Genomic DNA, 10004 nt, shown 5'->3' with positions numbered 1-10004 from the left:
GATGGAGATACTGTTTTGTAAAACAAAATTAAAACAAAAAAAAAGATTTGTTTTTAAAATGTCTGTTCAGAAGGAAAAAGCCTTGTATTCAGCCTTAACTGAACAGATTTATTCCTTCAGGTGGTTTTATTTTTCAGTGAGATGCCTTGCAACAATACAGAAGATAGTGTGATGTGCTGCAGAAATCCAGGTTTAAGTAGACTTTTCACCAGAGGTCTATTAGATGCTTTCTCACGGTCAATTGTTATAATCCTTTTAAATAGCAACATCATTTTGGGTGGTTTATTTAGCATAATGCACAAAGACTGTAACGAGCCAGAAACATCTCCAGGAGCAGTGGTCATGTCAGTGCCTCCTTCCCTGAGATTATCTTTCTAGTTCATTAGGAGCCCACTAAAGCTGTTGAACACAGCTGGAAGCAGGTGTCCTGGGTAACATGTCGTATGCCTTTCATCCATTGACACAAAAGCTTCATACATCCTGATTCACTCTATGACTGGTAAGCACACGAGTTTGCAGCTCCGGGCTTGCTGTCCACTGGTGACTGCAGGGTTCTTTTCCCATGGGTGACCTGGGCAATGTGGGGAGAGATGCAGCCACACGGGTACCTGGCTGGTGGCACAAGTTCAGGACAAATCAGTTCTTCTCACAGACTCCTGGGTCTCCCCCTCGCAGGCTTTGAGCCAATGCTTCCAGTGACAGCAAGGTCTGTGGTTTCCCCACGCAGCCTGGCTTGGCAGCAGCAGGTCCCAGTGCTGTGTCCCAGCTGCGGTGCTGAAGTTGGGAAACTCCTCCCATTTCCCCAGGCTTGCCTCAGTGGCTGCCCCTGCCTCCCAGACACGTTGGTGTCCTGCTGACTTTCTTACCCTTATTTAACATCTTTCGGCTTAAATCCCATTTCTTACGGCTTTGGCTGGAAAGGAAAATGATGGAGAGGGAGGCCTCTGCCACATGCTGATATGCTAGAGACAGCGTGGGGGTTCCCCAATGCTTCCCAGGCCAGAGCATGTCCTCTTGCCTGTCCCACCTGCAAGATGTATGATGCTGAGCCAAGCCCAAGCATTTACTCAGCTTTCAAAAAATCCCTGCTGGAGCTGAGAGTCCTGAGTATCAATAGTATTTCACTGAAGCCGTTATTTACACAACTGGCGTGAGTATCGTGGAAAGCTTATGCAGAGGCGTGGATGAGGGTTGTTTAAAGTGGATTTCAAAAAGAATACAGGAATTCATAATTCAGTTTTATGAACTGCAAACCAGGCAGCTACAACTTGAACAAGGGGCTATTTGGTAACTTGTCACATAACTTGCCCACCATACAAAGGTATTACCCATCCTCGAAGAGGCTGCTCTACCTGTGTTTTAAGGGTTATACCTGAATGTAGTTATTTCTCCTGAGTTTTGCTCTCCTATACGGGTAGCAGCTGGAGAACATCCTTTCTGATCATATTTTGGTCTTATTTTTAATTCATTTCCCCCACCTTAGAGTATTCATCAGCTGCTGTAGCCTCTTGTTTCAGACAGCTGCTAGATGCTGGCTGATGGAGTTTATTGATTTCTCTCTCTGATCTTGCAAATCTTATTTCAAATTCATCACCTGCCAGGGCCGTGCTGGGAGCCTGAGCTTCGCTGCAGTGTGTTATGGACGGGAGAGCTCTCCTGTGGGCTTTCTAGTGCCACCAGCTGCAAAGCCCCTGCTCTGGAGCAGCCCACTCTGATGCTCTGCGAGGTCTCGGATCAAACCCTGACCCCTTCCCCTCCCATAGCCCCATGCATGGCTGTGCCCAGCACCTTGGAGTGCCAGCACTGGCGGCACCGTGCTGCACTGCAATGTGGAAGAGGGGAGACAGGAGCTGTGCACAGGCAGCATCAGGCTTGGTGGCCCCAGCTCAGCGGGTGGCAAGCCCCTGTCCCAGGCCACCTCCAGCCTCTCTTTCTTCACACACAAATTACGGTCCTGTCCTCTCCACTGCAACGGAAATCCTGAAAACCTGAACCAGATGCACGGTTTCACCTGAGTTTACAGACAGCCTGGAAGCAATAACTCTGGGAGGTATAAACTGCTCCTTTCATCGTAATAAGATGTTAATGGGGAAAAGCCCCGCTGCTCCAGGCAGTCCTCTATTAATGCTGCCTCAGCAGCTGGGAAAGGGGCATCCGCTGGATCAGTTTCCACAATGCCCACCCCTATGTATCCCCCTGCCTGTGGCTCAGAGACTCCAGTTCACACATCCCCTGGCATGGTCCTGGTCCCTGAGACAGGGACAGCTCAGGATCCCCAGGTCCCAAGGTCTTCAGTGAGGGCTGTGGGCAGCAGCGCACAGCACTCCTCAGAAGGCTGAACAAAACATCTGTTTACCATCGCTTTGGGTCACTTATGGCAGTTTGATGCTCTCTTCTGCAACATTTTATTTTAAGCAGGCTGTGATACTCCCATGCAGAGTGCAACAGAAGTGCAGCTTGCTCCTGGTTTATGCATTTCAGCTAAGGTTGCCTAATAACTTGTGAAGTTCACAGAGCACGCTCCCCTCTGATGCAAGGCCAGACACAAGAGCATTGTTTTCAGCTCTCATGTTGCTGGTCGCAAGCCAAGCTGCTCTGCTCTGTCCCTTGCTTTCTATGGGAATGAATGATTGGCAAAACCAAACTGACCTTTTACTCGAAGTAAAAACTGAACTGCAACTTTAGAAGCCAGGCTGCAGTTTCTTAACATGCAGCATGGGATTAGAGGAGCAAACCCAGCCAGTGCCCTCCTCTGCAGTACTCTGTACCTGTTTGCTTTTCTTGTTGTGAATAGTCCACACACATGGAGTGTGGCTTGGGCAGCATTAAGGAACAGAGAGGTAATGTATTTTCTGCTGGGCAGCCTTATCTGCTCTGATTACTCTGGGTTTTCAGCTAAGGGGGACTGTGAAGGATAATTACCATCATGTGTTACCTGAGATTACAGGATTGCTTTCCAACTAATGACACTAGGAGAACCAAGGAGTTGTTAATATTTAATCAGACTCTTGGCTTAACAATTGGATAAATGAGGTGTGTAATTACACAGTTACAGAAGACATTTCAGATAGGAACTGTGCTGTTATTAATAGTGAAGGTGAAAGCTGGTGAACATACACCGTTCAGTCCTATCAAGCACGTCATTAAAAAAGATCTTCAGCACAAGAGCCTAACAGCATGTCCTATGAGGTGGTAAACAAAGGCTTCAGCTGCTTTCAAGATAAAAATTCCTGCTTGGCCAAGAGGTTCCAATGTAAGAATAATACCAGACCAGATGTTTTGTTGATGTGGCAAGCTGTAATCAGGGGGAACTAGGGAACATTTAAATACGCACACAGATTATACCGCGTGTTTATGGCTGTGCTTTATGTATCATTTCTCAGCAGTCAGGCAATTATTTTCCCTAGGTTATTCATTTTAAATTTTATAGGAAACAAAAAGGTACCTTTTAATTCAGTGTAGTTCTTACCTGCCCAGTGGAGCTTTAAAACAAATGTTAGTCCTAACATGCAAGGTGTCGTGTTTGATCGGAAAGTACTGGTCAGAATGAAAACAGAGATGCTGCTTATAATAATATTGTTCGTCTGTCCTTTTAATCCTGTGCTTTATCTCAGCTCCTTAAAAACATTTTATTTTTAAAAGTGATCTTGATTTTAAGACTGCAATAGCTGCAGTTCTGCAGTGCTCCACTAAAGTGAGCACTAACTGGTTCTCTTGAGAGTCAATTAGTGGGATATTGGAAAGTTAACATCAGAACCAAAGAACTTATTCACCAGCACAACTGCGGGTTACTGATATGAATCTGGATAATGTGTGAAATTAAATCTTAGAAATGCTTTGCACAATGCAATGAGGCAGAATTGAGGTGATAATGTGGTTTCTCAAATGGGAGGCTGATGCAAGAAGCACATTGGTTGGCAGATGCTATGAGCATTAGTGATCTCCTCCTCTTCCCAGCTAACAATCCTGAAAAGTTTGCAGTGATCCAAATCTGGATGCACAGACACTTGAATTTCTCAGCCTCCGGTTCCAAGTGTGACTAGATGCCATCATCTGTAGGGTGTGCTTTGAGATCAGGGGTAAAAATGTCCTGTCAGCGTCACACTAATGCTTTTCTTCTAGAGACATTTGTATTTTAAAGAGCTAATATAATCAGAGGAAAGGCTTGCATACTCACTGCTCAGCTGACTGCTGGTGTGGTGCCAGTGGCTGAGCTGCACCACGAGTTGTCAAGTCCCCCTGGCATGTGCTTGCACATTGGTTAGTCTTTAACAATTTGCACTTGGTATTGAGCTCATGCTGTGAAAAGAGCAGAACCCTTTAACTATAGTGATGCAGAGCCAATAGCAATAACCAGGAAAATAAGCTCTCACCCCCAGCAAGGTTAAGATTTACTTATATGGCATGTTGGCAGAGAACTGTAAAGGAGATATAAAGAAATGCACAACATCCTATGGCATGTTACCAGTGATCCAGTTTAATGCAACCTGTTTCTGCATCCTCTTTCTTCTCTGCCTCACCTTGAGTCTGCCAATCCTGTCTTACCCAAACTAAAACAATTTTCCTCTATTCTTTGTCATGTACCTTCCTAAGTCTGCAGCTACCAGCCTCTCTTTTGAGTTCTGTATAGTCACAGACTGTGCCTTCCAACCTCCTTGTCAGAGCTCTCTTGCTTTTACGTGATACCCACATCCTTGTGCTGCCCATTCCTTCTGGCACTTTCATAATGTTGCCACCATGAATATCTTCGATGAATAAAGAGACTTGCAGCTCTCTTTCCTTTTCAAGACATCATTCCTCTGCTTTGTTGTCCCTATGGGCTACCTCCAAATTCCTGGATGAAATACAGTTTAGAAACCCAGGAACCTTGGCTCCGTAATGTTTGAACATTGCCCAAACAAGCTAAAATATATTAAAACTGCTTTGTTAAAACACCTCTTTCCTTTTCTGCTGAGAACTCACTCTCATGACAGCTGCATCCATGAACTGTCCAGGCTTGCACATTCCCTGAGGAAGGACCACGTATGGCACTGGGCTGTGAAACACTTCATACCTTTATATCCCTGTGTAAATGAAATTAGTAGCACATATGGCTTTCCACTCCCACCCTGCAGACCCATACTAGCCTGCCCTCTGAGGGGTGAGAGCCCGAGTGGTGAAACCTCTTTTGGCCCATTCAACACAGTTTTTCAGCGAGCAGCAGTGTGCTGGCTGCTGGGTTTGCAGTGGGGTGAAGAGAGAGCTGCCTACAAGGTCCTGCCTGTGGGGAGCACAGGCACGGTGTTACATGTAACAGAGTCCAGCCTCCTCTCGATGCATTACTCTTAAGAGATGGTTTCATTATCTCTAAAGCTTTTTATTGCATCACATCCCGTTAGTCAAGACATGATCTGTGCCCACTGCTACTTATGATAAAGGCCTTTGCTGTTGGCTTTTGGAGGAAGGTCCAAGACTGACAGAGGGATTTTTCTAGCTAAGGCAAGCAGGATTCATTTGTTAAGTAACATTTGTGGCACCCTAAAACCAGAAAATGGTGCTTATATACTCACATATTTTCTAATGCCAAAGTGGCTGGCATCTAAACCCTCTGAAGCCCTAATGACTTGGTCTGCAAATTCCAGATCTCCTCTATCTATAAAATTAAAAATAAAACAGAAAGACATTGAGTCCTGCCACGTGAGGAAGCCTCATCTAATCCCACGTGTGGGGTACTCACCTTTGTACCTCTTGGAGGTTTTAAGTCTCCAACACTGCAAAGTCAGTGACCATGAAGTACTTACAGCATGAATGCATAAAACATATATTTAATCACAATGTTAAAATACGTAGAATGATTTAAGGTCATTGCCTTGTAGATTTCTGCTGATTTGGCACATCAGTAACTTATGTACTGCCTGGCTTTGCGTGTTGTACTGGGCTATTTACTCTTGGCCTCAACTGAAACATGGGCCATGGCAGCCTTTCTGCTCTGTGCTCTACCCCAGCGAGGCAGGTTGCTTTGCAACAGGAACACCCAATGACAAATGTCATCTCATGAACATTTGAAGCGGTGTACACAGATACACATGGATGAGCAATTCTCAAGGAAACAGGAGTTGCTGTTATCATGGGGCTTGGGAGTAAATCTAGCTTTCTGCCAAACTGATACCTTCATTTCTCTAGTTGTGATTTGCAAAAGCAGCTTTCATGGGCTTCATGAAAACAGTTTGTTTCTGGCTTCTCCTTTGAAGAAAGTCAGTGTCACCCAGACCTCACAGAGCTCTCAGCTGGATGCATATGCTGGCTGTCCTGCTCGATCCCCAGTGAGCTAATTGTGTTTGTTTGCATTTAACCTCCTTTGAAGGCAGAGAGTCCAGCAACTTATCATTTCTCTGTGTTGAGCCAGGGGGTTTCTTCCATGGGTTTATCCCACAGCCCCCAGATTCAGGAAACTTAATGATAGCTTAGAGACACCAGCTACCCCTGTATGCCTTAACTCCCAAAGAAAAGAAGTAAAAAGAGGTTGCACAGAGTGTGGATAAACTTCAGAGCACTTCTTACCTTTTAATGAAGCTATAAATATCAAAAGTAAATCTGCTAATGTGGTCGACACTAACCAATGGAGAGTAATCAAAAGGCTTACAGAACTTGCTTTGAAGATTTGAATAAAGAAGGGTTTTTTTCTGGTGCTTCAAATCCTGGTCAATGGACATGTTAAGTCAAATGCAGTCAATGAAATGCAGAGAAGCAGACTGGCTGGGGAAGCCCAAGGAGAGAGAAGATCAGCAATCAGCTTGTATTTTGGCAGGGAGATGATTGCAAGCCTGAACTCACTTCAACATAAAGAGACAAGTGAAATAAAGCAGTATTGGGTTCCTCACTTATCTTTTATCTGTAAGGTTTAATTTCTATTTGAAAAAGAATAGACGGATGTTATGCAACATTTTTCTAGTACTCCAGCTGTGGAAAACAAACCACATCTGGTACATAAAATAACAACGAAATTACCTGAAAGCTTTACTGTTCTTAAAAGCAGCTACAAGTAAGTGTTCAAATAATGTGCTGGAATAGAGTAGATCCAGTTTGTCAGATAATAATACATAAGCTTAGAAGGAGGGAAAGATGAAGCCAAGAGAAACATTGCACTTCAGAGAGTTCAAATAAAGAGGTTCCTTTCAACCAAACTTCTGTGGGCTTGCAAGGCATAAATTACACAAACAACATTTAAAAACAGGAATGCAAGAATCAAAGAGCAAAATTAAAAGCTCTGTTTGTGTTCCAGCCATGCAACAAGTGTGCTGCAGATGTCAGAGGCCTGTGTTTTAGAAATCCCCTGGTCTGGATGCAGAGTTTCCAGTGTGTCCTGCTGGCATGCATCTGCAGGTGGGTTGTAACAAATGTACTGTCAGCTATGTAAAATACACAGCCTGTGAGAAGAGGAAATACTGTAAATCTGGCAATGATGCTTTCCCTTGTGTTTCTGTAATGAAGCTGCTATTCCATAGTGTTTCTGAGTGAGGAGCCACCAGCGGCCTGAGAGCTGTCACACTCCATCCCAGTGAAGAGCCACCTCCTTTCCTAGTTCCTTTCTCATGCTGGTGCTCAGGCTTCCAGTGAAGCACAAGGTAACTCACTGCATCTCAAAATGCAGCAGTTCATCTTAACTATAGCTGACGTTTGGGTTCGAAGGATGTATCCCACTTTCATGGTCCGTTATACCCTATTTGGGTGAAAAGACCTGAGCTGCCAAACGCAGAAAGGAGTAACAAAAGTGAAAAAGGCATATTGAAACGATTCAGCTGAGGGAAATTGTCAAAGAACTATTGATTTGTTTCTTTGTTTTGATGTTTCAGGTGATTTCTAAAGCTACAGTTTGATAATGTTCTTAAAATATGTCAGACTTCACACGTTAAGTGGTACAAAAATGCCGTGCCTCCTACACTCACAGCAGCGGGAGAAGCATGTTGTGATGACTAAATAAAGCCCTTCCTGCAGTTGGGTTGTTCTTAATTTAAATATTTTTATCTACCAAAGAATAATAAAACATCAGTCAATACCACACACAGATTCCAGATGAATGCAAGAAGAATACAAATTAAAGGCTTTGCTGACAGCCTAAACGAGAGTTTTTCATGCAGGTCTGTAGGCTTAACGTTAAGGATTGAATTCTCTTTTAAACAAACTCCCCTTTACATCACCTCCACGGTTGTGATGGACCTTACTGTGGGGGTAAATTACACACTCACTTAATCTGAGAGGGTTTAGATTAAATGTGAAGTGTCATCCTGGGGGTGGAGGGGATGGGCTGGCTGGGGACAGAGAGGTGGCAAGTGGAGATCCTGTGTACGAGCCCAGCATGAAATCAAATTAACTAGTTCTGCTTTGCGTACGTTTTGTTCCTTGGAATGTCTGTGAGTCTGAGTTGAATCCTGCGATGGGAAATGCTGATTGTCCGCACCTTCTCCCTCCTGCACAAAAGGTGTGAAGTTTTTGGAGTGCAACACTGCAGGAGCAAAGCATGGGAAAGCAAGCATAAAATGCACTGTTTCGTGCCAGTGGCAGCTGCAGTTTTATTTCTGTGTCTGAGTGATAAATGAGAGGAATTAACAATTTTCTTCCAACTCCCTTGGAAGATGTATTCTATAGAATGAAAATAGAAACACTGAATTATTAAGAATCACGCCTCTTACATATGAAAATGGTACAGTGTCATGTTAAATACACCATATTAAGAGGTCAATTACAGACCTATTTTGAGTTAATGGGATTAGTTCTTTTTTTATTTTACATTTTAAATGCAATCACTCAAGGTGTACTGGAGATCAAAGAAATAGAAAATAGAGTCATCCAGTTAAAGGTAGTCAGTGCTTGCAGAATGCCTGAGAGCAATGCCAGAGGGTGAGAGGGTGAGATGGGGCAAGGGCTGAGCAGAAGCATCCCTTTCTTCCCATCTATATTGACTCCCCTGTGTGTGTCAGTGAGAAATGCCATTTTTATGGAACATTCCCTTTATTTGAATAGACAATGAAATAAGGCAAAGCATATTTGTCCCCTGGCTCCAACCACAGCCCTCATTTCACTAAATCTTACAGCATTTTCTTTAAATCCTATTTGGTTCAGTGGAAACTGAGTATATACAAAAGTTCTGAGCACAGAATTGCAACTGGTCAAGGTACAATTGTTGCATTAGTCACTGGACACTTGTTTGGCCACAGATTTGTATTGGAATCGGCTCCAAAGGGCAATAGCTAGAGAGAGCTTTTCTACTCTTCAAAGGATTTGCTGCTCCTGTGATGCCCCTGGAATACTAATGCACATGGAAATTGGCCCCCTCTGTTACAAGAAAGGAGATGGCTGTAAAATGGAAGCCTGTGGGCCAAAGGACAAGTCAATAAATGAAGCACTAGGAGTATTTCATCCATATGATATGGTTTAGTGTGAGGTGTGTTGAAACTTGATGATCTTAAGGTCCTTTCCAACCCTAACTATTCTGTGATTCTATGATTCTATGATCCAAGTACAGTCCTGCCCACACATCCCCCGGGACCTTTCCTAGCCCTCTCTTTCCACCGTGCCCAAGCACATGTCCACACTGGGGACCTGGATTCAGCTGGAAGATCAACCTGTGAAAAAACCCAATGGGATGGTTTTACAGGCAGAAGTTACTCCTGGGGAGATTGTGACTGGACTCTCATAACGAGAACACTGGTGTAATTTCCCCGGGGAAAATGGTGGATTCCCCAACACTGGACACTTTAAAGATCTGGCTGGACCAGATGATCCTTGAGGTCCCTTCCAATCTGGTGTTCTATGATTCTGTGATTACAGTTGACTTATTCTTTCCCATGTGGCATAAATTGCTGTCCAAAATTGATACATATCTATAGTCTCCTTTTGATAGGTCTCTAGACAAAGTGCATACAGAACTTTCATATTAGGAACACTGATTGCATTATAGACATGCCAGATGGCCATATTTGTCACCAGAGTTACTGCTTACTTAGCTAAAAAGATGATCCATACAG

At 43.8% G+C, this 10004-nt stretch overlaps 1 long non-coding RNA gene across 3 annotated transcripts; it reads left to right on the top strand.

The window, feature by feature from the left end:
- The first annotated feature begins 926 nt into the window (after positions 1-926).
- Positions 927-7973, top strand: LOC134162952 (uncharacterized). Of its 3 annotated transcripts, none has more exons than XR_009964499.1 (2): positions 927-2050; positions 7262-7973. It is a non-coding gene; the product is annotated as an uncharacterized LOC134162952 (long non-coding RNA). The 3 variants fall into 3 exon arrangements; XR_009964498.1 differs by lacking the exon at positions 927-2050 and adding an exon at positions 2251-2840; XR_009964500.1 differs by lacking the exon at positions 927-2050 and adding an exon at positions 2847-3253.
- Positions 7974-10004: the final 2031 nt, after the last annotated feature.

Source organism: Pezoporus occidentalis, unplaced genomic scaffold (assembly GCF_034315485.1).
Source record: "Pezoporus occidentalis ecotype Australia unplaced genomic scaffold, CSIRO_AGI_Poc_V1 ctg195, whole genome shotgun sequence".
Lineage (NCBI taxonomy): Eukaryota > Metazoa > Chordata > Aves > Psittaciformes > Psittacidae > Pezoporus > Pezoporus occidentalis.
The sequence above is the reverse complement of the archived record's forward strand: the minus strand, read 5'-3'. Positions and strand labels throughout refer to the sequence as shown.